We start from the raw sequence: 6,771 nt of genomic DNA, 5'->3' as shown, positions 1-6,771 counted from the left end.
TAAGATATTAGGAAACTATTCCACATCCAAATTTGAATGTTTTGCAACATCGTATCAAATTAAAGCCTCGTTGTTGTTAAAACATAACATTTGTAGCCACACTTTTATTTTAAGCAATCCTAAATACGTATACCTTCTACATGTTCCATTTAATTTGTCGCTTTGAAGTTTAATTGTTTTTGTATACAATGTTTTATTGTGAATTATACAAGTTACAATATAAATTCCAATTCAAAATATCCATCTATCAATTAACAGATTTATTCATGTAATTAAGCTGTTGCAATAGAATAATACAACTATATTTCATTATATGTTTTAAGTATTAAGGTGAAAAAAAATTGTTATAATTTTGATGCATGAATCAATGATTCTTTTTACCTCTGTTCTTCCACGAGGAAAGTCGAGTGAAAATTGCGTTACCTTTTTTCAATACGAGCACAACGTACCTACACTGAATTCAAGTTATGCAGAATTAAGGTTCGTTTGTTCGTTTTATAGATTTCGTGTTATTCATTCTTCATCTCTATACTTTACTACTTATCGTATATAACTCTTGTGGTTGCATTCGGTACATCTTAGTTTATTTTTGATATATATATATATATTATATATATATAACTCGTCTAAACATCAACCCAACAATGTTAGATCTGTAAATTTGCTTTCGCAAATTTTTGGTTCTTCCCTCGCCGGGATTCGAACCCATGCTACTGTGATATCGTGACACCAAATCGCCTGCACTGCAGCCGTCCCGCTAGACCACACGACCACCTGGGCTCTCATTAAAAGAGCTTTCGCTGGCCGTGTGTTACCTTTCCACGTCAGTTTTAATCTAGCGGCGTACTGCAGTACATGATATATAAGGCATGAAGATGTTATTGTTACAGATCAGCTAAATTATCTATAGTAAAGGATCCTACAAATGAATGTAAGATACAGTCACAGAAAATAATTATATTTATAAGTACGTCTGAGTCAGTGACAACCCTACAACAGATGTATCCATCGGATCGCCATCAATGATGGTGATACATGGCTGTGTACATAATGTATATACAAATCGTCTAAACATCAACCCAACAAAGTTAGATCTGTAAATTTGCTTTCGCAAATTTTTGGTTCTTCCCTCGCCGGGATTCGAACCCATGCTACTGTGATATCGTGACACCAAATCGCCTGCACTGCAGCCGTCCCGCTAGACCACACGACCACCTGGGCTCTCATTAAAAGAGCTTTCGCTGGCCGTGTGTTACCTTTCCACGTCAGTTTTAATCTAGCGGCGTACTGCAGTACATGATATATAAGGCATGAAGATGTTATTGTTACAGATCAGCTAAATTATCTATAGTAAAGGATCCTACAAATGAATGTAAGATACAGTCAAGAAAATAATTATATTTATAAGTACGTCTGAGTCAGTGACAACCCTACAACAGATGTATCCATCGGATCGCCATCAATGATGGTGATACATGGCTGTGTACATAATGTATATACAACTCGTCTAAACATCAACCCAACAATGTTAGATCTGTAAATTTGCTTTCGCAAATTTTTGGTTCTTCCCTCGCCGGGATTCGAACCCATGCTACTGTGATATCGTGACACTAAATCGCCTGCACTGCAGCCGTCCCGCTAGACCACACGACCACCTGGGCTCTCATTAAAAGAGCTTTCGCTGGCCGTGTGTTACCTTTCCACGTCAGTTTTAATCTAGCGGCGTACTGCAGTACATGATATATAAGGCATGAAGATGTTATTGTTACAGATCAGCTAAATTATCTATAGTAAAGGATCCTACAAATGAATATAAGATACAGTCACAGAAAATAATTATATTTATAAGTACGTCTGAGTCAGTGACAACCCTACAACAGATGTATCCATCGGATCGCAATCAATGATGGTGATACATGGCTGTGTACATAATGTATATACAACTCGTCTAAACATCAACCCAACAATGTTAGATCTGTAAATTTGCTTTCGCAAATTTTTGGTTCTTCCCTCGCCGGGATTCGAACCCATGCTACTGTGATATCGTGACACTAAATCGCCTGCACTGCAGCCGTCCCGCTAGACCACACGACCACCTGGGCTCTCATTAAAAGAGCTTTCGCTGGCCGTGTGTTACCTTTCCACGTCAGTTTTAATCTAGCGGCGTACTGCAGTACATGATATATAAGGCATGAAGATGTTATTGTTACAGATCAGCTAAATTATCTATAGTAAAGGATCCTACAAATGAATATAAGATACAGTCACAGAAAATAATTATATTTATAAGTACGTCTGAGTCAGTGACAACCCTACAACAGATGTATCCATCGGATCGCCATCAATGATGGTGATACATGGCTGTGTACATAATGTATATACAACTCGTCTAAACATCAACCCAACAATGTTAGATCTGTAAATTTGCTTTCGCAAATGTTTGGTTCTTCCCTCGCCGGGATTCGAACCCATGCTACTGTGATATCGTGACACCAAATCGCCTGCACTGCAGCCGTCCCGCTAGACCACACGACCACCTGGGCTCTCATTAAAAGAGCTTTCGCTGGCCGTGTGTTACCTTTCCACGTCAGTTTTAATCTAGCGGCGTACTGCAGTACATGATATATAAGGCATGAAGATGTTATTGTTACAGATATATGATTAGTAAAGTACAGGAACCAACCGATTTTTGTCGATGTTGTTTTAATGAGAATAAACCATATCTCATCTGCTTCAGAATTCAAAAGTTGAAAAGAACAATACTGAATCGTTGGGATTGTGATGATTTCTAGTTTTTTCACAACACACATAGTTGAACATCTAATGTTATAAGAATATGTATTCGTGAAAAAAGGTAGATTATTGAACATTTTTGTATTTGACATTTTACTAACATTTCAATAGAGGCATGAAACAAAGTTACATAACTGCATATTTTATCATATACTTAATTGTATATTATATATTACGTTCAAGGGACAAACTTTTGTGGTCGCATTTATCCTGTTCACAATATCATTTTAACAGATTAGATTTAGTTCACATTAGATAACAGTAGATATAAATAGAAATATAAATATTACAGGGTTGTTTAGTTTAATTGAATTATTTAATTGAAATGTATCCCGTTTTATCTACCCCGTACCTCTTCCAACTTACTATACTGTTTAATTGTTGCTAAATGTTGGAAGCCGTATAGTTTTGGCATCCTCCTCTTCCGCCGGTCTCAACATATTATTTGCATTATTTTACTCTTATACTTTCAAAACATTACATGTACGAATGGTTGTATTTGGTAAATTTTTTCTCGAATATCTTTTTTGAAGTCTGTTTTGAAAAAGAAATTTGGTAGTCACTCTAAACTATGTTTTCTATGATGTATTTGGGTACTGTTGTACTGTGTTTGTAATTTTTGCCTAGTCGTTGGCAATTTATTTCCGACTTAAGTTTGAATGTCGCTGTGGTATCTCTAGCTTCTCAGTTGTTTTCTGGCTATATAACACTAGCTACATATACTGTTCATGGAATATGAACTGATGATTGATGCAGTTATTCGATCTTCGCCTAATGGTTTTTGACGGAAAATCTTTTTCGGATTGGTAGGAGTTGGTGAGACACCGACTTTTCACGCTTTGTTTGTCTTTCTGTACTAGCACGATTAAATTGTTGTTATAACCTTGTTGTGATGTAATTCGGCGGATTTTTTTTTTTTTTTATCATAGATCATTAATGTGAACTGTGATAAAATGGAGAACTAAAATTATGTTTTATTAAGGTCATACACTACATTACGGACAATCTTGTAAAGCATCTTCAACTGATTATTTAATCTTATATATACCTGTTAACGACAATTTTTAGACTCAATACTAATGGTTTTGGTTAATTATGTGGAAGAATTTGAATTTCATGCTTAAAATATTTGTTATTTGTTTCATTCCGAAAATGGCATTGTCGGGTTTATGAATTATTAAAGATAAATGTAAATGTACTCAAATTAGTGTGAGGGCTATATCTAACATAATACTTTCTTACATTTTGACTTATATCCTCTACGGCAGATGATGTAAAAAGCCAAGTCAAGAACATATTGAATTTGCAACCCCGTCTGATTAGAATGTTAAATGCGATGTCTAGTGTATAGGGACAAGATCCCGTCCCTTACGAAAACCCTAAGAACAAGTCTCCGAGGCGTACGTCGGTAGCCTGTTGAAAGGTTATATGTTTAACCATCCCTTCATCGTGTTATATAAATTGTAAAATGTTGATAAAATCCCCTATATTAAATGCAATGCAAAGTTACAGGTTCTAAAAAGGAAAATTACAAAAAAATGAACGCTGAGGAAAATTCGAAACGGAAAGTCCCTAATGAAATGGCAAATCAAAAGCTCAAACACGTCAAACGAACGGATAACAACTAATTCACCTGGTATTTCTTTACTTACATAATTATGTTAATTGTATTGATTGAAAGTCCCTTTATAATCTTTTAAATGTTAATTTGAACATTTTGTTCTATTCTGTGTCACTGTGTGTAGACCGTATCAATCGCTCGATGATTACAACATTACATATCTATATATGTCATATAATTAGTCGGTGAAAAGTGCATTAGATATATATACACGCATACAATTGTTACTAATTCATTATTCAACCTTACTTTGTGAGAAAAGAACAGGAACAACCATGGTGTTAACAGTTAACAATAACACCCCTTGTTTGAATTCAGAGTTTGCTAAGAGAGAATCGGAAGTTAAAAACGGACGCTTGCACATGGTACAGACTTATAACAACAAAGCTTTGACGGTTCCTGTATTTCTTAGAGTTTACGAAACCAGATTTGAACATTATGCTATTGTACATAAGGACCAATTATTAACTAATTCTGGATTGTTCTTAAATCTTAAAAACTATCAGATTTCGAGAGGAGCAACACATGAAATTAAGATCATACCAAACAGTATCGACGGTGGTAAAATAACTTTTGTTGCTAATTCTAAATCAGATGCCGAGAAATGGATGACATCATTGCAAAGTTCTAGACATTCACGAAAAACAGAAAAACCAGGAGTTCGATTTCATAGACAAAACATTCCTAAAACATCGTTAATGCCATCAGTTGAAGAGGAAGAGGAATAAGATCTGTTATATTCCATTTTGTAGTGACTGTGCTATAACCTTTACATAGGACACAAAAATATATTCCATTATTCCATTATTACGAGAAGACCATATTAAAAACGTTACCATGTACAAACAATTATGTTCAAAGTTTGTTTAACAAAGTATAACTGGAATAGTTTCTGTGGAACAGAATTTTTGTTAATGTGCAGTTGCTATAAAAAATGAAATGTTTAAATGCTCTATACACCTGGTTTTTTTTTTTGTCATTTAGACAATGCTAGAGAAATATTTTTACTTTCATAATCTGTATAAAGAAGACCACTGAAAGTTACAGTACATATTAAATAACAGTACAAAATAATGTACTGCCGCAGTTTTCTCGTAGGAGTGTGGTAGATTATAAGTTTAACTGGGTCAAACCAAAAACGGATTTGTTTTAAATTGAAGAATGATAAAGATAATGACGCCTACGGGTGCGGAAATTTCTCGCTACATTGAAGACCCATTAATGGCCTTCGGCTGTTGTCTGCTCTATGTTCGGGTTGTTGTCACTTTCACACATTCCCCATTTCCTTTCTCAATTTTAATGGTTATTAAAATAAAACTTGTGGTATGATTGCCAATGAGACACCTATATCCATCAGCAACATGCCACGTAGAGGTAAGCAACGGCATGATACTGTAATACTTTCAACATCGAGCAAAACTAATAACATTTAGGCATCTGTGAAAATCGACCCGACATGGCAAAATGTAAAACGGTTCAAACGAGAAAACCAACGACCTGATTTGTGACAAAACAATAAATGAAAGCTATATAAATTGTAATTGGGTCAAACATGTTCGCGATCGTTCTATTCTTCCCTAACCTGGCCATAATAAAGTAGTGTAACACCACAAACGGTGCTAATGATTTCAAAAGGCGTGACTAATCCATTCAGTACAAAACACAATTAAAATGAAAGCTCGATCGGAGCCAATTACATCTTATAAATAAAAAATGTATCCCAGACTAAAATATCATTGAAATTTCTTCCAATAGCTTAAGTTTATTAACAACAAAATCAGTGTCATGCGTGTAGAACTGATAATCGCAGAATACAAATATTGTGTGTGAAAGGAGAAAATGTCTGTCCATGAACTATTACCTTTCATGTTAGCATGTTACCAATGCATTTGAGCATGTTGGTTTGGTTCAACTCAGGGAATTATTGTATTTTTAAAGTCAAATATATAATAAAACTTTAATTTGCTAACAAAGGCTTAACCAATTAGCAAGTCGAAAAAGAAATCTGCTTTGTTTGGTGGCTGTTTCATTGGCAAATACATAACACATTTTTTAATTCCGACATCATCACTAATTTAAAAAACAGTGTTTTGACGTTTGTGGTGTTAGTGTTGCTTAGCCGTAAGTTTTATATGTTGTATTGTGTGAACTGGTTAGTTGTTTGATGTTTTTCCTATTTCCTCCATTGTATGTCATAGGCAATTCATTTTATGACTTTGGATGCCTTTGCGTTTAAATGTGGCTTTTGAATCTTTCAACCCCCAGTCTCGTTTTGGCTGTGAAACTTGCTATTGTTCACTATATATGGATGATACAGTAATAAGATCTTCGCCAAACGGCCTATCGACGCAACAGAT

Source organism: Mytilus edulis, chromosome 8 (assembly GCF_963676685.1).
Source record: "Mytilus edulis chromosome 8, xbMytEdul2.2, whole genome shotgun sequence".
Taxonomy (NCBI): domain Eukaryota; kingdom Metazoa; phylum Mollusca; class Bivalvia; order Mytilida; family Mytilidae; genus Mytilus; species Mytilus edulis.
The sequence above is the reverse complement of the archived record's forward strand: the minus strand, read 5'-3'. Positions refer to the sequence as shown.